Below are 26,489 nucleotides of genomic sequence, written 5' to 3' on the forward strand. Positions count from 1 at the left end.
ATTATTATTTTTTTGTTTATCCGTGTGTATGTGTGAGTGTAGGCCTTCACAGGCCACAGCACATACAATGAGCAGTAGACATGTGAGGTCAGAAGATAGCGCTTGAGACTTGGGAATCAGTTCCTTTCCATCCAGCCATCTTTTACTCATGTGTAATTTGCAACTAAATTAATTCATTGTTATCATTTGTTACTGCACTTTTCTGTTTTGGGATATCTATTTGATATTTCTCTTTGTTTCTGTTACCTGGTGAAGTATCTAAATTTAGTATCTGTATTTAAGCGTGGTGAACATCTCTGTCACATAGCCTGAATTTGATATTTATTTATTTTTTTAAATTATTTTTTTCTTTTTTGTTTTTTTTTTTTAATAGTTTCTCCTCTCTTCTCAATTTCTCCCCACCTTCTCTCCCATCCAGATCCACTCTCTTTCTGTCTCATTAGGAAAAAATAAGCTTCTAAGAGATAATAACAAAACATGACAAAATAAGACATAATCCAGATTAAAAAAAAACCTGTCATATTGAAGCTGGACAAATCAAGCCAGCAAAAAAAATAAAAGAGTTCTAAGAGAAGGCACAAGAATCAGAGACCTCAGAGACCCCCCTCCTTCATTCACACATTCAGGTGGCCCATAAAAGCACTAACTGAAAGCTGGAGTATAAATGCAGAGGGCCTGATGCAGACCTGTGCTTGCTGCTTCAGTCTCTGAGTTCAGAGGAGGTTTGCTCGGCGGTTTTACAGGGCCTTGAAGTCCTGGTATTTTCTGTACCCCATGTCTCCCCCATTCCTTCTACTTCCTCTTTCACAGGGTTCCCTGAGCTCTGAGGAAAGGGATTTGATGGAGAAATCTCAATTAGAGCTGTGTGTTCCAAGCTCTCTCTTTCTCAGCATTATGTCTGGCTGTGAGTCTCTATTTGTTCTCATCTGATGCAAGAGGAAGCCTCTATGATGAAGGCTGAATAAGATGCTGATCTATGAGTCTAGAAGAATATCCTTAGAAGTCATTTTATTGTTACAGTTTCCTCCTTCCTCCCCCCCCCCCTTTTTTTCTTGACCAGTCTTATTTGGTTTTACTGTAGGTCTCTGGGCTATGTAGACTCTGATTCTTGGTCATCCAAGCAGTGTCAGGTATGGGCTTCCTCTCACAAAGTGGTCCTTAAGGCAAATTAGACATCAATTGCTTACTCCCACAAGGTTTCTGTCACCCTTGCTCTAGCTTATTTTGAAAGCAGGACATCATTGTAGATCAAAGGTTTTGTGTTTAGATTGGTGTTTGCTTTTATCTTTTGGTAGCTGGCAGAGTACCTTTCTATGTCATAAACACTAGACTATGGGAGTGAAGGCTCCAGCTGGACTTCTCAATGAGTTATGTAGGTATTATATTCGTCAATGGGGGTCTTGCTGTTGGTTTGTGAAGAGCTGCTTATTGTCTTGGTAACAGTCTGGGTTGTTTGGGGATTTTCATGAGACCCTTTTGGTCAACAATTCAATTGGGTTAAACTCAGTTCCTACTGAGTTGCTTGGTGAGGAGATGGCCAAAGGAGAGTCTGTCTCCATCATTATTGAAAGGCTTCATTAGGGTCACTTTCATATAGTATAGGAAGTTTCCACTGTACGAGGTATCTATACCATTTCTTAAATGCCCTTCAATCCTAGCTGTCTCTCCCCTCATTTTCTCCCTCAATCCCATCTCCCTTCCCCTTTCCCACTTGATCCTCTTATTCTTGTTCCTCCCAATCCCTCTTCCCCAACTCCAGTCCATGCATAAAATATCTTCTGTTTTCTCCTCTCGGGGAAATCCATATCTGCACCCTTGTCCCTTCCGCTATGCTTAACATCTCTGGGTCTACAAACTGTAGCCTGCTTACCCTGTACTTTATGGCTAATATCCATTTATAAGTGAGTACACACCATGTGTGTCTTTCTGGATCTGGGTTACCTCACTAAGGATGATATTTTCTAGTTCTATCCATTTGCCTACAAATTGCATGATGCTATTTTTATTAATAGCTGAGTAACACTCTATTGTATAAATATACCACATTTTCTTTATCAGTTCTTCTGCTAAGGGACATCTAGATTGTTTCCAATTTCTGCTTTTGTGAATCATCATTAAATATGTTTGAGGATGTGTATCTGTGTTAGGACAAAGTGTCCTTTGGGTATATGCCCAAGAGTGGCAGAGTTGGCTCTTGAGGTGGATTGAGTCCCAGCTTTCTGAGGAACTACCATACTGAGTTCCATAGTGGTTGTACAAGTTTGTACTCCCACTAGCAATGGAGGAGCATTCCCCTTGCTTCACATCATTGACCTCATGAACCTATCTTAGCCATTTTGACAGGTGTAAGATAGAATCTCAAAGTAGTTTTGATTTACATTTCTCTGATGGCTAAGGGTGTTGAACTTTCCTTTAGGTGTTTTTCATCCATTTGTATTTTCTCCATTGAGAATTCTTTGTTTTTAATTGGACTATTTGATTTTTTGAAATCAAGTTTCTTAAATTCTTTATATATTTTGGATATTGGCCCTCTATCAAATGTGGAGTTCACAAAAATCTTCTTCCATTCTGTAGGCTGCTGCTTTGTCCAAATGATGGTGTCCTTTGCTTTACAGAAGCTTCTAAGTTTCATCAGGTCCCATTTTATTACTTGTTTATCTTTACTGCACTATTGCTGTTCCATTCAGGAAGTCGTCTCCTGTGTCAATGAGTTCAAGGCTGTTCCCCACTTTCTCTTCTAACAGGTTAGGTGTACCTGTTTTTATGTTGAAGTCTTTGATGCATTTGGAGTTCACTTTTGTGCAAAGTGACAGGTATGGATCTATTTGCATTCTTCTACATGCAGCTGCCTAGTTGGACCAACATCCTTTGTTGAAGATGCTATGGTTTTTTTTTTTCAGTGTGTATTTTTGGCTTCTTTATTAAAAATCAGGTGTACATAAGTCTATAGATTTATGTCTGTATTCAGTTCAGTTCCAAGTGGTAAGTGGTACCTATCAAGAAAATTTTCCATTTCTTTTATATTTTCCAATTTAGTGGAGTACAAATTTTTAAAGTATGTCTTTATGATTCTCCAGATTTCCTCAGTATCTGTTGTTATGTCCCCCTTTTTGTTTCTGATTTTGTTAATTTGGACAGTCTCTCTCTGTCTTTTAGTTGATTTAGATAAGGGTTTGTCTATCTTGTTGATTTTCTCGAAGAACCAACTCTTTGTTTCATTGATTCTTTGTATTGTTCTCTTTGTTTTCATTTTTGATTTCAGCCCTGAGTTTGCTCTCTACTCCTTTTGGGTGTTATTTCTTCTTTTTGTTCTAAAACTTTCAGGTGTGCTGTTCAGCTGAGATCTCTCCAGTGTTTTTTTTTTTTTTTTTTTTTAATGTAAGCACTTAGTGCTCTGAACTTTCCTCTTAGTATTGGTTTCATCGTGTCCCATAAGTTCGGGTATTATGTTTATTTATTTTCATTTACTTCTGGAAAGTCTTTAATTTCTGTCTGTCTTGACTCATTTTTTTTTTTATTTAGTAGAGAGCTGTTCAATTTCCATGAGTTTGTTAGCTTTCTGTTGTTGAAATTCAGCTTTAATCTATGGTCAATGCATGGATTGCAATTTTCTTGTATCGTTTGTGTCTGAGAGTGTGATTGATTTTAGAGAAATTTCCATGAGGTGCAGGGAAGAGTGAATATTTTTTTTGTGTGTTTGGGTGAAATTTTCTGTAAATATATGTTAGGTCCATTTGGTTTATAACGTCTGTTAATTCTAGCATTTCTCTGTTTAGGTTTCATCTAGATGACCTGTCTATTAGGGAGAGTGGGATACTGAGGTCTCCCTCTATCAGTATGTGAGAGTCACTATAGGATTTGGGCTGTAGCAGTGTTTCTTTTATAAACATGGATGCCCTTGTGTTTGGGGCATAGAAATTAATAATTGAAATGTCATTGTGGTGGACTTTCCCTTTGATAAGTATGTAGTATCTTCTGATTAGTTTTAGTCTGAAGTAATTTTGTTAGATATTAAAATGACTATGCTAACCTGTTTCTTAGTACCATTTGCAATGTTGGAAGTTTTTTTTTTTTAAATGCAGCAAAAAGATGGGCTCTATTTTTGTATTCTTTCTTATGCACAGATTATTTTTTAATTTGTGTCTTTTATTCATTTTTTTATTGGGGAGTTGAGACCATTGATACTGAGTGATAACAATGACCAACAGTTTGTTGATTCCTGTTGTTTTTATTGTTGGTGATGCTGATGGTGATTGTGTGTGGGAGTGAGTGTGTGTGTACATGTCTTTCCCTTTCTTTCATTTTGAGTGGTCTGGGATTATTTATTTCCTGTGTTTCACGCTTATAATTAACTTTCGTACGTTGGAGTTTCCTAATGGCACCTTGTGTAGGGCTGGATTTATAGATAAATATTGCTAAAATTTGGTTTTATCATGTAATATCTTATTTTCTGTATCTATGGTGTTTGGAAGTTTTGCTCAGTATAGCAGTCGAGGCTGGCATCTCTGTCGTCTTTGGGCTGTAGAACATCTGCCCAGGACCTTCTGGCTCTTAGAGTCTCTGTTAAGAAGTAAAGCATTAGTTGAGTAGGTCTGTCTTTGTACGTTACTTGGTCTTTTTCCCTCGCAGCTTGAGATATTCTGTCTTTGTCCTGTATGTTTAGTGTTTTGATTATTAAGTGGTGAGGGAACTTATGTCTTGTTTTAAATCTATTTGATGATCTCTGTGGTTCTTGTACCTTTATAGACATCTCCATCTTTAGGTTAGGAAAATAGTCTTCTGTGATTTTGTTGAAATATTTTTTGTGCCTTTGAGCTGGGATTTTTCTCCTTCTTCTATTCCGATTGTTCTGAGGTTTGGTCTTTTCATAGTGTCCCAGATTTTCTGGATGTTTTGTGTTAGGAAATTTTTAGAAATAACATTTTCTTTGACCTATGTATTTTTATTTTTTCAAAAAAATCACATCTTAAATGCCTGAAATTCCCTCTTCCATCTCTTGTATTCTGTTGGTGAAGCTTGCCTCTTTAGTTTCTCTTTTCAAATTCCCCAATTTTTTGTTTTTAGAGTCCCCTCAGTTTTGGGCTTTCTTCATTGATTCTATTTCTGTCTTAGTTCTTTTATTCCACTGTTTGTTTGTGTTTTCCTGGATTATTGTGAAGGATTTATTCGTTTTCTCTTTAAGTGCCTCTATTATCTCTATACAGGCTGTTTTTAGGTCTTTTTCTTGGGCCTCAGCTAAGTTGGCATAATCAAGGCCTGCTGTGGGAGGGTTGCTGGCCTCCAGCGCAAACATGGTGTCCTGGCTGCTACTGATTGTGTTTGTTGATGATGTCCAGGCATTTGGGATCGGGGTGACTATGGATGTCGGTGCTGATACCTGGTTTGACTCGCTGTGAGTGCTTCCTGGACCTTAGGAGAGCTTGGTGGCTGTGTGCTACTGGCTGCTACTGATTGTGTTTGTTGATGATGTCCAGGCATTTGGGATCGGGGTGACTATGGATGTCGGTGCTGATACCTGGTTTGACTCGCTGTGAGTGCTTCCTGGACCTTAGGAGAGCTTGGTGGCTGTGTGCTACTGGGTAGTGAAATTTTCTGTGGACCTGTTTCCCTGGCCCCCTCAGCCTGTGTGCTCCCAGGGTATGCCTTCAGGTGTTAGAGGCTGGGTTAATGAAATGAGTCTGGGGAAGGAAGGTTGGATTTGTGATCTGTTGCGGGATGGGCTCAGGGAGGAAAGGGAGAGTGCAGTAAGGTTTTTTTCTTCAGAGTTGGGGTTGAGCCTTGGGGGATTGGATCTGGAGGGGCAGAAGGAGAGTTGTGGAATTTACTTGTTGCCCTGGCAGGAGTGGCCCTTCCCAAGCTTGATAAGTAAATGTTAGTGTTCCCATGGTTCATTTCACTCCTTTTTCCTTTATCCAGAGTAGTCAGTCTCTCTTATTCTGACTTAGAATGTTTGGGATGAAGGCCAGCTTTCTGAATTTATAGAAATCTCATAGATGTTGTGTTACTTGCTGTGATATTTGGCTATTGAGTTAGAAAATCTTGGAGTATTAATGCTACATATAATCTCAAAAGGCAGTAGGAGTCCATATATATATATTTAATTTAACTTTATTTTTTATAATTTATTCACTTTCTATCCCTATTTTAGCCATCTCCCTTGTCTGCTCCTGGTCCGACCCTCCCTCTCTTTTCTCCCCTATTCCCTTCCCCTATTTCTCAGAAAGGTGGAACCCTCCTCCTTTAGCATCTGACCCCAGTCTATAAAGTCTTATTAGGACTGCTTGCATCTGCTTCCTCTGTAGCCTGGCAATGCCCTCCCTCCCCGACCAGAGGGAAGTGATCAAAGATCGGGCAACAGAGTCCATGTCAGAGACAGCCCCTGCTTCCCTTATTAGGGAACCCACATGAAAACTGAGCTGCCTATCAGCTACATTTGAGCAGGGGGTCTAGGTCCTCTCCATGCATGGTCCTTGGTTGGTGCATCAGTCTTTGCAGGCCCCCATGGGCCCATATATTTTCTTTTTTAAAAGTTTTTTAAAAATGAGTTTTTAAAAAGTGTGTTTGGGTGTTTGCGCGCACATCCTTGTCTGAGCACCACATTCTTGCAGTGCCTGCGGAGGCCAGAAGATGGCATCAGATTCCCCTGGAACTAGAGCTAACTGGTTGTTAGTTGCCATGTGGGAGCTGAAAAATCTATTTTGGGTCTACTGGAAGAGTATTCAGCATCTTTCCTCTCTCTCTCTCCCCCTCTATATTATTTTAGGCAAAGAATAGGAATAGAGTAGGTCCCAGAGAGCAGTTTTAATCATTACTTGATTAACTTTCCAATGTAGTGTTAGAAACTGGGATGGAAAGACTATGTGATAGCCTTCAGATCTTCTTATATGGGTAATGAGACTAGGTCCACTACTAGACAAGCCAAAGGCTTGGGTTATAGCTCATCTATGTTTGTTACTTTTAACTGACCATGAAGAAATCTGTGCATTTTCATCTTGAACTGAATCTGGCATAAGAAAGCTTGCATCTTGATTATCCTGGAGTTGCTGAGCACTCAGCACTAACATTTGCAGCTGTCTTGCTTTCCTACACCATAAGCATTGTTGTCACCACGATTAACATCAGTAACATCTACCTACACTAGGCTATAAGTGAACTTTTTTCATACACCTCTGTACCATATATAAAAGTACCACATATAAAGTGGTTTGTGACTGATGTTTTTGAGAACACATATTTGGATGATGGTGGATTTTACATCATAGCTCTTGCAAAAAATGTTAAGTCAACAAGTGAGACATGAGAACTCATGGCATGTGGCCTTGGTGGAAAAACATGTTTGCAGCACTGAATTGCAGTGATGGCTGAACTTCCTCTGGTGTAGCATCTTTGCTTTTTCAAGCTAATTTTTCTGTTATGCATGTCTTGTTCTTTCTTGTGCCATTTTTTAACATATTCACACCAATGAGCTAAAAATACTTTCTTATTATTTTACATCGTACTTGTCAGCCAGACAAAATAGCTCATACTTTTCTGTAATTGAGGGCGAAGAGGAAGAAGTGGCAGGACTGTCCATTCTGAAGCTGAGCCCTAGTTACGGAAGGCACAGTTGTATTTGGAAGGATGGGATTTGCTGATCTGTGTTATGCTGTGGATTTTGTTTGTATTTGTCTGCTCCTGGGCATATGTCCAAAAGATGTTCCACTATACCACAAGGATACTTGCTCATTTATGTTTATATCAGCTTTATTCATAATAGCCAGCAACCAGAAACAACCTAGATGTCCCTCAGCTGAAGAATGGATAAAGAAAATATGGTACATTTACACAATGGAATATTACTTAGATATTATAAAAGGAAATCATGCAATTTTCAGGCAAGTGGATATTACTAGAAAAGACCATCTAGACCCAGAAAGACGCACACACTTATCAGTGGATATTAGCCATAAAGTACAGGATGACCATGCTACAATCCAGAGACCCAAAGATGCTAAGAAACAAGAAGAGCTCAAGGGAGGACACAGGATATCCCTGGGAAGGGAAAATAAAATAGATTTTGTGGTAGACTGAGGATGGGTGGGGACTGGAACAGAAGAGATCAGATGGAATGGGGGATGAAGGGAGGGCGGACTGGGAGAGACTACTGGAATTGGGAGGCATTTCCAGGGCAGGTGGAAACTTCTGGAACATAAGAGGGTGACCCTAGCTCAGACACTTAGTAATGGGAATATGGAACCTGAGCCAGCCATCTTCTGTAACCATGCAAGTCTTCCAGTGGAAGGACTGGGGCAGCCACCCAGCCACAAAACCTTCGGCTCACAATTTGTCCTACCTGCCGGATGTGTTGGGGTAATGGTGGTGCAGAACTTGTGGAACTGTACAACTAATGGCTGGTCCAGCTTGAGACCCACACCACAAGAGAGAGCCCGTGCCTGACACTGAAGAGTCAGGAACCAGAGGCCGGATAGCCCAGAGGCCTAGGATAGCCACACCACAAGAGACAGCCGGTGCCTGACACTACCTGGAGAGTCAGGAACCAGAGGCCTAGGATAGAATCAGACACAACTAACAGGAAAAAACATCAAAGAAATGATTCCTAACAATATTCTGCTTTACTTGTGTACTGAAGCCTAGAATAATTGTCATCAGAGATACTTCGTCATAAGAACAGGGCCCAACTAACTGGCGCTCAGAGAGGCTCACAGAGCCTGACCTGACGATTGCAGCTTATATCGGTCTGACCCAGGTCCTTTGCGTATGCTCTGGTTGTGTAGCTTGGTGTTCTTGAGGGAGTCCCAGCAGCGGGAGTGGGGGCTGTCTCTGATTCTTTTGCCTGCTTTTAGGACCCTTTTCCTTACACTGGGTTGCCCCACTCAGCCTTAATATGAGGGTGTGTACTTGGTCTTATGGTACATGTTAAGCTGTGTTTAGCTGATATCCCGGGGAGGCCTGCTCTTTACTGAAGGGAAACAGAGGAGGAGTAAGTGGGGGTGGGGAAGAGAGGTGAGGCGTGGGAGAGGACTGGGAGAAGAGGAGGGAGGGGAGACTTCGGTTGGGATGTAATATTTGAGAGAAGACTAAATCAAAAAAGAGAAAAGAATGAAATGCAGCCAAATGGATTGCAGTGTGGCGGGCGCTTTGGTAGTGGTGGTTCAAGCACAGAGAACTCTACGTAAAGAACCAGGGCGGGGAGGCTAGCTCGCTGCGGGCTTTGCCCCCCTTGTCTTAATGCCGTAGCCTGTCTGGGAGAGCCTGAAGACATAAAGGCCACTGACATCAGACATTGGTCTACAAAGCGTCTTCAGAGCAAATCGGCTATCATTTCCTCGGCATGGAAATGGGACACACCAGCAGGCTGCTCTTTCAGGCAGTCCTTGGCGTCTGTTGCCACCTGCAGAGGAAGACAGTTCTTTGATGCTAGACAGAACAGAACAGAACAAAACAAAAACCACTCTGATTTCCTTCTTCCTTTCTGCTAAGATGGTCTAGCCTGGGTGCAGCTCTGTGTTGTAAGCCGTTTGTGTCCTGGCCTTACGTCTGAGCAGGTTCAGGTAGGGGAGGCGGGCGCTTCCTGCGGCCTCGTCTGTGGCGCCTGGGTTGTTGCAGGTGATGGCTCTTTCATCTGCTTATTGCTTTAATTTACTCACAGTTGGCTGACGAGCTCTCTCACTGCAGCTAAACTTCTAGCAGGTTTTCTGTTTCTCTTTATGTTATTTTCATGTCAGTGGTTGGCTAATACTGGGAAGTAACACAAGGTAGAAAGGATTTGATGATGGTGGGTTCCTTGGTTGTTGGGTGTCTTTCTTTCTGTTAGGATTGAACAGCAAAGTTACAGGGCGGGTTTACAAATCCCGCCAGGCAGCTGGTTCCACGTGGGAGGTTTATTAAGGGAAGGGGTCACAGAGACTGTCTCTGGGCAGGCAGGGGACAGAGCGAGAGAGGAGAGGTTTGGGGGTGGTGTGAGTTCTCTTGTAAGGTGAGGAAAAAGTTTTTCTTTTTCGCTAGCTTATGTGTTGGTGGGCATTTTAGGTCTCAGGTTGTTTCCAGCTTTTTGCCGTTTCGTGAAGGATGCTCTGTGGGCGGTGAGAGCCACGTATTCAAGTCTCGGCTTTCCGTTTGCAGGAATTACCTCTGGAACTAGAGTACCTCAATCAGATGACAGTTCTCTGGTAATGCTTTTCAGGGATGACCAGTTTCCCCACAGTAGCTGTAGAATCTCACACCTCCGCCAGCACGCTCCACATGTCCATCAGTTTTGTTATCCGTGTCTTACAAACACTGTGACAGCGGAGGGTGAGAAGCGCCACTGTGGTCACGTCCAGCCTGCTGCCATGCTGCGTTGGGAGGCTGTAGGACAGTTCTCTCAGGTTATTATTTAAGGTTAAATTGTTGATGAATTGAGTAACTGGTCCAGTAGTTTATCCATTTTTTTTTTTTAAGGATAAAGGCTTCAGAATTACCTGAAATGTGTAATTCAGCAACAAATTTTTCTTTTTTTCTAGTGAATTTGAGGGCTTAGAGTTTGTAGGCAGTTTTGATTAAGAATTTGTTCTGTTTTTCTATTTTTTATTGAAAATAGATTTTTCATAGTCATATTCTGATTATAATTTCTTCTCCCCAAACTCCTCTGAGATCCTTTCTACTTCCCCTCCTATCTGAATCTACCTCTTTGTGGTATCTTATTAGAAAATTAACAGTCATACAAAGAATATTAATAAAATAAAATAAGGATAAGATAAAAAACAAACAAATTGGAATAGGAACAAACAAACAAAAAAAGCACAAGAAACAATATAAATGCAGAGACATACATGTTCACATACACAGGAATCCCACAAAACAGAGCCTGGAGCTATGATATATACTCAAGGGACCTGTAAGGCAAAAAAAAAAAAAAAAATTACAAAAAATAATAATAATAAAAGGAAAAGAAAAAAGAAAATATAAAGATATAAAGTTCTAAAAATTAAAAATAACTAGACAAATAATTGCCCTGATTAAACCTTGTGAGACATAGAACCTCCAAAGATGCTATTGAGCTCTTTTGTGTTGGCCGTCTTCTGCTAGGCTCTTAAGGAGTGATTAATATACCTAGTGAGACTCTGTTAGAGAAAAGACATTTTTTATGTGTAAGTAATTATCAATTGGACATAGTTCCCGGGTTAGGGATGAAGGCTCGCGTCCGTATTTTTCTCAGCATTGGGACCCCATGTCGCAAACTCCTGCAGGCGCTTGTGCAAGCTGCCGTGACCTCGGAGTTCAGGATGTTAGTCCTGCTGTGTTTGGAAGGCCTGTTTTAGAAGGCCTGTCTTCCATCACCTCGGGCTCTTACAATCTTTTTGCCTCCTTGGCTGCAATGTTCCCTGAGCCCTGAGGGAAGGGATTTGATGGAGACATCCCATTTAGGACTGAGTGTCCCAAAACTTTTCTCTCTCTGCCCATTGTCCAATGGTGGGTCTTGTATTTGTTCCCATCTGCTGCAGGAGGAAGCTTCCCTGAAAATGGCTGAGCAAGGCACTGATTTATGAGTATAGCAGGCTGTCATTAGGAGTTGTTTTATTACTATGTTCCTCTAGCAAAATAGTGGTATTTGGTTTTCTCCTAGGCCCACACTTTTCTTATTTAATATCTAATGTCAGTTTTATGAAGCAGCTTTCTCCTGCTCTGTTCTTTTGAGGGTTGCTTGTTTATTTGTTTTCAATACTCTTTCCAAAAGACTATAGGCTGCTCTGGAGCCAGGGTTCTCCCTGCCTCTGCCTCCCAAGTGCCCTGGTTGTTGTAGGTCATCTGACCGCATCATCTACCTGTTGTTCTTCATTCTGCCTTTTAAAGTTGCCTTGCTCCCAGCCCAATTTTATTGTTCTCTGTTTCTATTTATATTCTCCTGAGTTTTAGAGTCATCTTGCTAATATCTACAAAACAACTTGCTATGAGATTAACTGCGGTTGTTTGACTCTGTGTTGGAAAGAAATATCTTGGCAATACTGAGTCCTTTTTTAAAAAACAATCTTTTCTTAATGATTTATTTGTTTTTATTGCATGAGCATTGATTGGTGTTTTGCCTGAATGTATGTCTGTGGGAGGGTATCAGATCGCCTTGAACTGGAGTTATAGAGAGTTCTGAGTCATTTTGGTGCTCTGATTTGAACGTGGGTCCTCTGAAAGGGCATCCAGTGCTCTCAATTGCTGAGCCATCACTCCAGCCCTGATACCGAGTCTTTCAATCTACAAGTCTCTAGTATTTTTCTATTCATTTATCTGATTTTTTAAGTAAGAGTTTTGTTGTTTTTCCCCACAAAGAACTTAAACGTATTTTGTTTAGTTACCTGTTTTTTTTTTTTTAATGTGTTCTGATTGGGATAAATTTTCTGTTTGAGGTGTACTTAGTGTTCATCAGTTAACAGATAAGAGGGGTGGTCACCCTCTCTACTCTAGCTCGTGGCTGGTGCCTGCTTGCCTGTTTCAGAACTCTGAGAGTTGGGAGGTTATGGATACTGTGCTAAGTGGCTGAGCCCACCATTAGAAAAAGGGGGGAGTCGTAACCTCCAAATTAATCATTAGATAAAACTTTGTGTCCTAAACCAGTGAAAGGGAACTTGGGAAGGAGGCAAGTGCTGCTAGCTTGTAGGAGGAAGGACAGGTGTTTCTCAGGGCTTTAAAAATGATTGTCTTGTGTCAAATTAGCATGTCAACCATTTTTGCCTTTTTCTCCATGCTGGTATATTAAAAACTGCTTCATTTCGACTAGCCTTCAATCTTATTTTCAACACTAACACAAGCAGTATGTTACCAAGTTTCAATCTACTTGTTCATTGACCACAAATAGAAAAAGGAATGATTTTGTTTGTTAACTTTGTATCACGCAAATTTTGTTTTTTAGTCACAGGGATTATTATTTCTCTCTGTTACACTTTTCTATAAAGGGAATCTTGTTACCTGCAAATAAAGGAAATTTCATCTCTTTTTCCAATAGGTATATTTTTTCGTTTTCTTTTATTGGCTTAGGGCATGTGTAGAGTCTGACACTGAATGCTTTTGGTTTTTAATAGTTGAACTTCTCAGCCTTTAAAAATTACTTCTGGGCTGCAGTCTTATCAGGCCACAGAGGAAGACAATGAAGCCACTCCTGATGAGATCTGATAGACTAGGATCAGATGGAAGGGGAAAAGGACCTCCCCTATCAGTGGCCTTGAGGATGGGCATGGGTGGAGAAGAGGGAGGGAGGGTGAGATTGGGAGGGGAAGAAGGAGGGAGCAAGAGGTGGGATACAAAGTGAATAAACTGTAATTAATAAAAATAAAAAAATTACTTCTGGTTTATACTTTAAAAAAAGGTCTTATACTATTTCAAAAATAAAATTTACATTTTCTTTAAAAACTTTTTGGTTCTATTTTTCTGCATTGAAAACACCCATATAGAATTTATGATTCAGGATAATTTTCAAAGTTCTATTTTTTTATATATATTCAGGCTATTCAATTGACATTTTGAAGGGCTATATTATTTTACAACAAATCCTTGCATACGTTTGGACTTCTTTCTGACATTTCTAATCTGGTCAGTTGCTGTATCTGTCCTTCAATATCTCATTTTTAATTACTATTATCTTACTATATATATGTATATATATTAGGATATAAAATTTTAAATCATTACCTTATTATATGAATATTAGAATAGCTTTTGCTAGCTTTTCCTTTTTTCCTTCATCTTTTGCAGAATTATTTTGGTTATTTTTGTGTATTGTCTTTTTCATGTGAACTTTAGAAATGACCTGAGTAGTTTAAGATTATTTGACTCTTTTAATGATACTATGCTAAATTTATATGTTCTTGTCATGAAATAGAGTACTCCTGTCAAAGAATATGATGCCTTTCTAGTTGTTTTGTTATAATCTGCTTAACCTGCTCAAACTCTCTAGCCCCTCTGTGGAGACCTACTTTAGTTCTCAGCACACCTGTGGCTCCTCTGTTAACACCTGCTGTTGCCATTAGCATATCACAAGCCATTTCCCTTCCAAGTCTCCATTTTGATTATAAAATAAAGTTAAATTCAAGTTCTCAGGCCCTAAGTGCCTCAGACCAGGATGTATTCAATAGTTCAATTCTTGCTGCTTAGAAAACAACAATAGATGATAAATGCATGTTCCGTTTGAGTTAAAGATAAATGTATATTCTGTTAAGACCACAATATCCTGCTATGCTCCTTACTCCCAGAAAGCTGGAAAGCCAGCAAGAGCTCTTTGAACCTAAATCCCAGTCAATCAGCTCAAAGTGTGTTGTCTAGATACTTAGATAAAAACGCTTGTAACAAAATTGATTATGTTTAGCTAGTCAAAATGATATAATGCTGCCCTCCCTCATTTCCTATACTTGGTTACCTGGTTGTTACCTGGTTACGGTTTTTCGTATAAAAAACCTGCCTTAGAAACAGACCAGAGTCATAGTCTGTTTCCTGAGCCCAGATTATGGTCCTGACCAGTCAGTTTTTATTTAGTGTTCAATGAACTTCCATCCATCTGAGCCTGGTGTTCAAGTGGTCAGTGTGCGGCTATTCCCGAACTCAAAACAGTTTAAGTCTTATCTCTTTTGAACTTTCAGTTCTTAAATAATTTAAAATGTTTAATATTTTTTAACATTTAATATTTTATTTTAAATTTATTTTAAAATTTATTACAATTTATTCACTTTGTATCCCAGCTGTAGCTCCCTTCCTCATCCCCTCCCAATCCCATTCTTCCTCTCTCTTCTCCCATGCCCTGCCCCCAGTCCACTGATATATCCTCCTCCCCTTCCTTCTGACCCTAGCCTATCAGGTCTCATCAGGACTGGCTGCGTTGCCCTCCTCTGTGGCCTGGTAAGGCTGCCCGCCCCTGGCCCCCCTCCCCCCATCACGGGGAGGTGATCAAATGTTTAATATTAGATCTTGCACAATTGCAAATGAGCCAGGCACAGTGATGCATACCTTCGATCCCAGCACTCAGGGAGGCAGAGGAAGGCGGAAGGCGGAAGGCGGAAGGCGGAAGGCGGAAGGCGGAAGGCGGAAGGCATATCTCTGTGAGTTCGAGGCCATCTTAGTCTACAAAGCGAGTTCAGGCCAGCCAAGGCTACACAGAGAAACCCTGTCTCAAAAACAACAAAAAACCAAACCAAACCAAACCAAACCCAAAACAACAACCACAAAACCCAAACCAAACAAAAACCAAACAACCCCCCTAAACCCGCAAACCAAACCAAACCCAACCAAACCCAACCAAACCAAACCACCAACAAAAAGAAAATGTTTCTCTGTTGAAATGGATGCATTTTTTCCTTTTTCTTCTTTTTTTTTCATTAATTTATTTAATCATTTTACAGCTGGATCACAGGCCCCTCCCTTCTCTCCTCCCAGTCCCACTCTCACATTCCCCTCTCCCATACCTCCACTCTCCCTTCTCAGAGAAGGGTACCAACCCACCTTGACACAATGAATGCATTTTCTATTTACTCTTTTTATAAGTAAGAACTATCAATTTCTAGGTACTCATTATTTTGCTCTCTCCCTTTAATCAGTTTTCTTGCTTACAAACACTTTTTCTAAAAAAATAACTTTTATTTTTGAATGTTTATTTTGTTTTATAAGTGTTCATGTCTGCATGTATGTTTGTGCACTGTGTCTTAGCCTGATGTCACTGGAGGCCAGAAGAGGGAGTCAGACCCCTTGTATCTGGAGTTACAGGTGTTTGTGAGCCACTATGTGGGTTCTGGGAACAGATCTTGAATCTTCCACAAGAGTAGCCGGTGCGTTTAAACTCCTGAGCCACCCCTCCAGCCTGGACAGGAACTTCTTTACTCCATTCTTTTTGGTTGTCTGGGGACACAGCAGTATTGGGAGAAGTTTTGTTCTTCCCTTCCTGCTTATTTGCTCTATGAGTTTCTCTTCCCTAAGTCTTGGCAATCATCCTGAAGACCAATGCTTACATTTAATACGAGGTGTTAAAATCCATAAACATTTTCTACAAAACTTTGGAGAATAAGGCTGGGTTTGGTGGCACATACCTTTAATCACAGCACTCATGAGGCAGAAGCAGGTGAATCTCCATGAGTTCATGAGTTCAAGGTTTGCCTGGTCTACATAGGAGTTCCAGGAGAGTCAGAACTACACAGTGAGACCCTGTATCAAATGAAACCCAAACCAAAACAAGACCCACAAACAAACAATAATTCCCCAAGCCAAAAAAACATCCAACAACAAAAGAGAACTTTGGAGAATAATAGATAGAATAGCAAGGAAAAAAGGTACAAAATAATATATTTGATGAAATTAAATTTGAAAAATAGTCTTTAAATGATAAATTATAATCTTATGTGTTATAGCTGAATAAAAATTTGAAATTTCTTTAAAGAGGTAAACTTGAACTCAGAAAGCATTGTTTTCTAGAACTTTTATGTTATTTGTCTAGAAGAGAAAAGAATAGAAAGAAACATTACACTGAAACCTATCCTCAGCTGAAATTATGTTTTGGCTTTTCAATTTTTTTTATCTGTGTGCTTTAGAAAATAGTTTTTGTACAAATTCCCTCAAAGATACAGATAGAGTATTCATGGTAAAACTACACGCATCTTTTGGTGTTTTGTTCCTTTCTGTTCCCTTCATAGCTCTCTCAATTTTTTTATTGCTGTAGCATAAATATGCTTTACAGGTTTCACAGTTCCCCAAAGTCATGTTAGAATCCAAATAAAATTGTGCCAATACAACAGTAATAAGATCTTGAAACAGTAATATATCATGGCAAACCTAAAAATGTTTTCTTTCGACTCTTGAGCCCAGAGAGACTGTCTACATCCCAGTGATAAAAAAAAAAAGTAGATAAAACAATGCCTTTGGAGTCTTTGAGAGTGATTTACTGGCATTAGGAATTTTAGACATTACACTTATAAAGCAGGCTTACAGGACTCAGAAGAGACAATCCTGCCTTTTATTGAATATCCAGGAGAAATTTGGTAAATGTAAGAGGGTTGCCAGGTAGGGATAGACAAGTAGGTAAGGACCAATTCAGGAGTTGACCAAGGAGGCAGAAGTAAAGGAAACATGTGTGGGGGAAAAAAAAGGCTCTGCTTTTGGAGGCAAAGCATGGCTTCTAGAGAAGGACCATGCCCATGTACAAACATACCAATATGATTCCATGGAGATTTTGCACATAGGACCATGGGTTCAGTTTGGTTTGGGTATTTATTAGCTTTTACCTTGAGAAAGTTACTTCCCTTTCCAAGTCTTGCATTCCATGTGTTAGGATGAGAATAATAATGCTTATTTCTGAGTGTCTTGTAAAGACGAGCTGAGAGAGACCACATATAGGATATGTTAAGTTCTAGGGCCTCATACATGCAAGCACTTGGCAAATGTTAATTTTCTTTTCTCTTTCTGGGTAACCTTTGCATCTTTCCCCAAAGGCCAGGAGTTAAAGGAGGCAAACGCAGAATTTGATTGCTTCATCATTTTCATGTTAAGTCTAACCTCGCCGTGACCTACATTCTAGTTGAAACCAAACTGGGTTGATGACTACCTAAGAACTATTCAAAGAACATAGCTGCGTTCAGGAAATGAAGCAGATTGTGATCTTACAGATGCTCAGGCTCATGCCTCATCTTCCTTCATCTCATGACCAAGACCCTCATGAGTCAACAATACCCTGTTTCTGTCTTGCGTCTGTTATCACAGAACATACCAGTTACATGTCCTTGGGTCCTTCATGTTTGTTTCCATTCTCTGCACACACACAGATTTGGTATCTTCCACTGCTGTCCAGTTTAGCAGACCTGGGACAGCACAATGTTAAGTATTATTCTGAAGACGCCTGTAGGCTCTAGAGCACTGTACTCTCAGCAGTAAGCTTCCTTTAAACATATGCTACCTGAGAATGCTCTTGGTAGTAGACAGTGTAAGAGTATAAACAAGGGACCAGAGCAGCTCATAGCACTTGTTCTTGTAGAGGACATGAGTTTGTTGTCAGAACCCACATGGTGGCTCACAACCATCTGTAACTCTGGTTTCAAGGAAATATGATGCCCGTTTCTGACCTCTGTGGATACCAGGCATGCACGTGGTACACATATAAATGCCCCTCTACATAAGAATTAATATATTAAAAAGAAGTCTCTGTGTTAATTATTAGACCTTTTCTCTCATCACTATGAGTCTTAGTCTAACTATGACAATAATACATTCTGTGTGAATATCACCAGAGATTTGAGTAGTATATTGTTCCTGAACCTGTTCTGTCTTTTACAATGTGCCTTTCAGGGTTGACATTTGCTGGAGACGAGAGAGACTTCCTCACTGCAGACTGTGGAGTGGAGGCACAGAACAGGGACATGATACATGCTGAAGGAATTGCGTCTACTGGTCTCTCAGAGAAATCCTGTCACTGGAAGAGAACACTGTTTGTCCCCAGATAACATGGTGCATTGCAAGCAAGTTCTTATTGACATATTTAACCAATGATGTCACTTTATTTTATTTCCTCATGCAGGTTAACAGGGATGGGTGTAGGTAGGATATAAATCCAGAAAACTTTTTTTTTTTTTTTTTGTGACTTGATGTTTGCCCTTGTTTGGAAGTTACTGGACTTTTCTTCCTACATTTGTGTCACAAGCCTATATAATTGCTAAGTTCTGGTCATTTCATGACTTTTCCCCGCTTTTACCAAAACACACAAATATATAAATATCTGAAACCTCATCCTCCACAGGGTCACTCTTCCTACATCATTGAAAATGGCTAATAAGATAAATGGTAGACACAACATTTGTTTACTAAAACAAAACCCTAGCTAACATGTTCTTGGGAAAAGGTTAAGACTCTTTCATCTTCTTCAGAAATTCAAGCACATTCAATTACTGTTTTCTCAAGACTAAACCTTTGCCTAAACTCCAAAGAGTGAGTTGTTTATCAAGACATTGAAGTAAGAAAGAAGCAAAGATGGTAGTCTTTTTGAAAGTGAAGGGAAAAGGTAGGGGCATGAATGTTCTTGCTCATCACAGTTATTCAGGGATTTGCTTTGGAAGTGAGTGAACTCTAAACATCAGTGGCACCCAAATTCACAAAAGAGTTGCAGATAGCACTTGTCAGTCATTTGGAGCTTTCCAAATATTTGTCTGGGAGCCCTATGCTTACTCTGAGCTAGCCATTTTTTTTTTTGGGGGGGGGAACATCATGCACAATTGATTTTATTGAATTTTCTCACTAGCTCTGGGAAATCAGTCCTATTATTATCTTGGTATTAATTATGAGGAAACTGAGATTCAAGGGAGGTTAAGTAACCATAAAATAAGAGGATATGAGCAGAGAACAGAACCGGAGTGCACCTTGCTGGTGATGTGTGCTGAAGCTGAGGCCAAAGTACAAGAAAGCTGTAATAAGAATGAACAAAATGAGACCCAAGTTCCAAAAATCAAGATGCCCCAGAACACATGGCATCCTTACCCGTCTTCTGTGGGTTGGCACAGAGCCAGTCTTTTCTGCTGCACAGTAGCTCTGTGCCTACAGGTGGTTCAGAGAAGTACAGAGATTAGTAACATCCAAGATACAGGAGGCTCTGGAAAGGGACAGATTTCCATTTCCCTGGTCTCTCTGCCTTGTATTAGTCAAACAGTCGAGACACGAGTCCTGAAAATGTCACTGATAGCAACATTGGAAATGCAGGGAGAGATAATCATATGGATGGTATAAAATGGATTTGATACATTGTATAAAGTGCTTTGATACAGATTTTCATTCCACACTCTAATTGTTAAGGTTTCACAAATCCTCTTTATTATGAGCAACTTTTGGAAGTTTTGCAGAAAAAAATTTAAACTTTCATTTAAAAATTTTTATTTTATGTGTTTTGCTGGCATGTATGTCTTTGCACTACGTGTGTGAATGATGACTGTGGAGGCCAGAAGATGATTTCAAGGCCCCTGGAATAGGATTAAAGATGATTGTGAGACAAAGTGTGTTTGCTGGGAACTGAATTTGTGTCCTCTGGAAGAGCCAGTGAGTGCTCTTTTTTTTAAAACTAACTTTTTATTTTTTATATTAATTATAGTTTATTCATTTTGTATCTCAGCTGTAGCCCCTCCTTCACTCCCTCCCAATGCCACCTATCTTCTTTCATCTCCTCCCATTCCCCTCTCCAAGTCCATTGATAGAGGAGGTCCTCCTCCCATTCCATCTGACCCTAGCTTTTCAGGTCTCATCAGCATTGGCTGCACTGTCCTCCTCTGTGGCCTGGGAAGGGTGCTCCCCCTTCGGGGAGGGGGTAGTCAAAGAGCCAGCCATGGAGCTCATGTCAGAGACAGTCCCTGTTCTCCTTACTAGGGAACCCACTTGGACACTGAGCTGCCATGGGCTACATCTGTGCAGGGGTTCTAGGTTATATCCACGAATAGTCGTTGGTTGGAGTATCAATCTCAGCAGTGAGTGCTCGTAACTACTGAGTCATTTCACAAGCTCTGGAGGAAAAATATTTAATTTCACATTGTAGCTTTCAAGAAACTTAAGAAACCCAAATTCTTGAATCAACTTATATATGAGAAATATACCTAAAATGACCTTATAAGATCTCCCCTGCTACCTGGAAGGGAAGAATTCTTATTAGGAATTTGGTGACTTTTTCAGAAGACATTTGAATCTTCATCACTAAATGCTCTTTGTTCTCAGCAAAGGTTTTAGGATTCTGTGCTTTTCGCCCAAAGGAAAAGTCCACTAGATCCTATTTCTCTGCCTTTTGATAGATGCCTAGGTGTTGCTGTTTTCATGTCTGAACTGAAATGACATCTGCTTGCTACCTCGTTTCTGGGCCCTTTTAACATACTGCCTCAGTCAAGAATAAAACTATTCTCAGAGATTCCCTCTTATCTCAGTGATCTCCCTTCTGGGCGTTAAATGTAGCCTTTTCATTATGCTTTGGTAGAACAGGTGCAGGGAGCAGCTGCTATGGGGAAGTGAGCAGCCTGGCAACAGTATAAATGAGAAGCCTGTAAGTGTGTGTGTGTGTGTGTGTGTGTGTGTGTGTGTGCAAGAAGAGAGCAAGTGCTAAAGCAGAATTTGACCAAGAAAACTTAAACTGCACAGACTGTTTTTTAAAGCTAACTGCAGTTAATGTGCCTGGTAAAGACTCAGTAAGACAGAGACATCTTGAAAGTCAGAAAATCAGTTGGATTAGCAAAAATGGTTTAAAATGATTTCCTTATTTTTAATCACGGAGTAGTATTCCATTGTGTAAATGTACCACAAATGTACCACAATGGATACAGAAAAAAAAATTTCTGTATCCATTCCTCAGTTGAGGGGTATCTGGGTTGTTTCCAGCTTCTGGCTATTACAAATAAAGCTGCTACAAACATGGTTGAGCAAATGTCCTTATTGTATATTTGAGCATATTTTGGATATATGCCTAGGAGTGGTACAGCTGGATCTTGAGGAAGTGCTATTCCTTATTTTCTGAGAAAGCACCAAAGTGCTTTCAACCAAAGTGTACAACCAAAGTGGTTGCACAAGTTTACATTCCCACCAGCAATGGAGGAGGGTTTCCTCTTTCTCCACATCCTCTCCAGCATATGTTATCACTTAAGGTTTTGATCTTAGCCATTCTGATGGGTATAAGGTGAAATCTCAGGGTCGTTTTCATTTCATTTCCCTCATGACTAAGGACACTGAACATTTCTTTAAGTGTTTCTCTGCCATTGAATGGTGGGAACTAGAAAAGATCATCCTGAGTGATGAATCCCAGAAGTAGAAAGACACACAGGGTATATGCTCACTTATAAGTGGATATTAGACATAATATAATTATACTAAAATCTGTACACCTAAGGAAGCTAATCAGGAAGGAGGACTCTGGCTAAGATGCTCAATCCCCATTCAGAAAGGCAAAGAGATGGACATTGGAGGAGGGAGAAAACAGGGAACAGGACAGAAGCCTACCACAGAGGGCCTCTGAAAGGCTCTACCCTGCAGGGTATTGAGGCAGATGCTGAGACTCATAGCCAAACTTTGGGCAGAGTGCAGGGAATCTTATGAAAGAAGGGGGAGATAGTGAGACCTGGAGAGGACAGGAGCTCCACCAGGAGAGCAACAGAACCAAAAACTCTGGGCCCAGGGGTCTTTTCTGAGACTGATACTCTAATCAAGGATCATGCATGGAGATAACCTAGACCCCCTGCACAGAAATAGCTCATGGCAGCTTAGTGTCCAAGTGGGTTCTCTAGTAAGGGGAACAAGGGCTTCTCTGACATGAAATCAGTGGCTGGCTCTTTGATCACCTCCCCCTGAGGGGGGAGCAGCCTTACCAGGCCACAGAGGAAGACAATGCAGCCAGTCCTGATGAGACCTGATAGGCTAGGATCAGATGGAAGGGGAGGATGACCTCCCCTATCAGTGGACTTGGGGAAGGGAATGGAGGAGAAAAAGGAAGAATGGTGGGATTGGGAGGGGAAGAGGAAAGGGGCTAGATCTGGGATACAAAATGAATAAATTGTAACAAATAAAAAAATTAAAAAATGGTTCACAATGGATTTCAAGGATATATTGTGGCACCACCTTAAATTTTTTTGTTATTGATTTTGAATTTCACATCATGCACCCAATCCCACCCTTCTCCCTGTATCTTCATATCTGCCCTGCAGACTATCAAAGCAGATGCTGTGACTTATGGCCAACTATCGGGCAATGTGCATGGAATCTTATATAAGAAATGGGAAATGTTAAGAACTGGAGAGGACAGGAACCCAACAAGTAGCGCAACAGAACCAGAAAATTTGAACACAGGGGTCTTCCCAGAGACTCATACTCCAACCAAGTACCAGGCATGGAGATAACCTAGAACCCCTTCACAGATGTAGCCCATGGCAGTTAAGTGTCCGAATGGGTTCCATAGTAATGGGAAGAGGGACTGCCTCTGACATAATCTGATTGGTCTGCTCTTTGATCACCTCCCCCTGAGGGGGGAGCAGTCTTATCAGGCCACAGAAGATGACAATTCAGCCACTCCTGATGTGATCTGATAGACTAAGATCAGAAGGAAGGAGAGGAGGACCACCACTATCAGTGGACTTGGGGAAGGGCATGCGTGAAGAAGGGGCAGGGTAGGTGGGGCCGAGTGGGGAGGAGTGAGGGGCTTGTGGGGGGGTACAAAGTGAAAAAAAACCAAACATCTTTATGTCATATTTCAATTATTAATAAATTATTTTAACATTTGCCTCTTCCAACAACACTGTATAAAATTATGGAATGTAAGCCTTTTAACTTTTGCTTCAAATGTCCCTTGACACTAAGTATCTTTTTAAAAATATATATTATTCTAGGATCATATATTCATTTGTTTATTTTATTGAAAATGTTTTTATAGAATATATTCCAATCACAGTTCACCTTCATCTCATCCCAGACCTTCCTCCCCTCCCATTCATCTAACTCCACTCCTTTTTTTTCTCTTTTTAGAAAACAAACAGGTAAATGGTAAACTCACCAAAATCAAACAAAACAAACAAAGCACAAAGAGAAAGCGTGAGAAACAAACACACCCTAATCCTAAGACACACACACACACACACACACACACACACACACACATACACACACTATAAAAATATCAAAATCGTAAACCATAAATTAAAAGCAAAAGACTATAAAGACTGAAAAATGCCCAATCAGACCACTATGAGAAAAAAAAAATCTACCAAAATACTGCTGAGTTAGTTTGGTGTTGACCATCTACTGCTAGGCATAGGGCCTGCCCTTAAGTGTGGTTTGTGAGACTTCATTGGAGGAAATGAAATTTTCTTTTGTGAGCAGTTATCAATTGGAGGAAGCTTCTTGCTTAGGGATGAGAGATCATGTCCACTTCCCCATCTCAGAGCTGGGACCCTCTGGCTTGGACATGGGCTGGCCCTGTGCATACTGCCTCAGTCTCCTTGTGTCTGGAAGACACTGTCTCCTCGGTGTCTTCTGTGCCCTCTGGCTCTTACCGTCTTTGTGCCTCCTCTTTCACATGGTTCTCTGAGTCCTGAAGGGAGAGTTTTGATGGAGACATCCTATTTGGGATTGAGTGTTTCAAGATCATTCATTCACTGCACATTGTCCAGTTGTGGGTCTCTATATTAATTCCCATCTACTAAAAGAGGAAGCTTCTCTGATAATGGTTGAGCAAAACACTATATGATATAGCAGAATCTTGGTAGGGGTCATTTTCCTACTATGTTCCTTTAGCAGAACAATAGATTTTGATTTTCCCCTTGATCCGTGGTCCAGATAGTCTTAAGTTCTTGACCACTAGAGTAGTGTCAGGCATGGGTTCCATCTCATGGAGTAGACCTTAAATCCAATGAGATAGTGGTTGATTACTCTCATGACTTTTGTGCCACCTTTGCTCTCGTGTATCATGCAGGCAAGTCACCACTGTAGATCAAAGGTTTTGTAGCTGGATTGGTGTCTACGTTTCTCCTCTGGTAGAGTGCCTTCCAGTATCATCAACACTGGTCAGTAGGGATGACTAGTAGGGTTCTAGTTATGTGAGTACTGTATTTAGCAGCAGGGTCTTACCATCAGTTTACAGAGAGCAATCAATAGCCTCGGGGATAGCCTAAGTTGTTTGTGGTTTTCTATGGGGCCCCATTACAACTCAATTAGATGTAACCCATCCTAGCACTGGTTGTTTCATTTGGTAGCGTGAAAACTCTAGCTGGGGACTGGTCTCCCTCATTATTTGGTGGCTTCATTTAGATTTTTTATATATGTATCTATTTTAAGAAGCTTCTATTGTTTTAGGTTCCATATGACCCCTCAAGTATGGCCATAGTGTTATCTGTCCCTCCTATATTCCTTCCCTTACCACATTCCTCTTCCTTTCTTCTCTCTATTTAATCCTGCTGTTCTGTTCTTCTTCTTGTCTCTCCATTACTATATATCCCATTTCCCCTTCTGTGGGGGGTATTATCCCACCTCATAGACTCTTTATACCTAACCTCTATAGTTACAATTATGGCATGCCTATTGAAGATTTGACAGCTAATACTAGGATGATACATATAAGTAGATAGTTTAAAAATTTTTATCTTCTTAATTGTGTGACTGTTTCTATATCACTATTTAAAACTAATTAAGTAAACAATTTGACTAGATGATATATGAATATTAATCTATGAATTTATAGGATTTACAGTTGTGAATGTGAAGTGCTACATTTCATTCTATAGTTTTCAGCTGTGGCAGAATAGATTGGATAATTTATTGTAATTGGAATTGTATTTGGCATATATGTTTCTGCAGGCAACCCAAAGACCACAGTGCTGGAATCTGAACAGGTGCTTGTCCTGTGGCATCCCATGTAGAAAGGAAAAAAAGAGTGAGATCTGGAACATAAAAAAGTGCCATGGCTACTTCTATAACAATCCATTCTCACAATAACTAACACTTTCATGTGATGACATTAAACCCTTTGTGAGGACAGTCATAACCAGTCACCTCTAGACCCACCTTTTCACATTGTTCCATTGGCATGATGCTTCCATCACACTCTGAGAAACCCCAGACCATTATATATCCTTTGTTTCCTTTCTATTGGCTGACTCCTGCTTCCTGGAGGCAACCTGAATGAATATTAGGGAATATTCATTACATAAGCAACCATACACATGTGCATTTTCTGCTTTTACAAACGCAAATAATAATACACAAATTTCACACTCCTTCACTTTTCATTTTATAATAGTGCCTAGGGAGTTCATTTTACCAGCTGTGTAGAATTCCAGTGTAATATTATACAATATTCATTTATTTAAGCAATTCTAATTAATGGACATTTAGGTTCTTTTCTATCTTTCCAAGCAAATCAGTGATGTATATCATTGTGCACACATCATTTGGTAAGTGTTTACATGTATTGTAGAGTGAATTTTTTAAGTATATGCAGCCAAATTATATAGTAGTAAATTTTTTCTACTCTATTATACCAGCTGTCACTCAGGAATATATAAATATAGAATATATTATCATCAGTTTTTCTTATTTTGCCAATTTAGTAAGCAGACAGTTTTAATTCTTAGTAACTTTAATTTACATTTCTTATTATGAGGACGTCTTTTCATATGTTTAGGACTCAGTCACATGAACATACTAACTGGGATTAAATCAATGTTGTCCTAGTGTGTAATAGTTTTGGAGGTCAGAAGCGTGTTTCACATTTTCCTTCTATGAACTGTTCATATTTATTTATTTGTAACTTTATCTATGTATTTATTTATATGTATGGGTGGTTTACCTGTATGATGGTTGTGTATCATGTGTGTGCCTTGTACCAGTGGAGGGCATTAGGAGGTGTCTAAAAGAGGGGTTGGACTCCTTGAGACTTGAATTACAGACAGTTGTGAACTATCGTGTGGTTTCTGGGAATCAAATCCAGGTCCTCTGGAAAAGCAGCCAGAGCTCTTAACTGCAGAGTCATCTCTCCAGGCCCTAAGCTGTTCACA

This window comes from Meriones unguiculatus, chromosome 10, assembly GCF_030254825.1.
Source record: "Meriones unguiculatus strain TT.TT164.6M chromosome 10, Bangor_MerUng_6.1, whole genome shotgun sequence".
NCBI lineage: Eukaryota > Metazoa > Chordata > Mammalia > Rodentia > Muridae > Meriones > Meriones unguiculatus.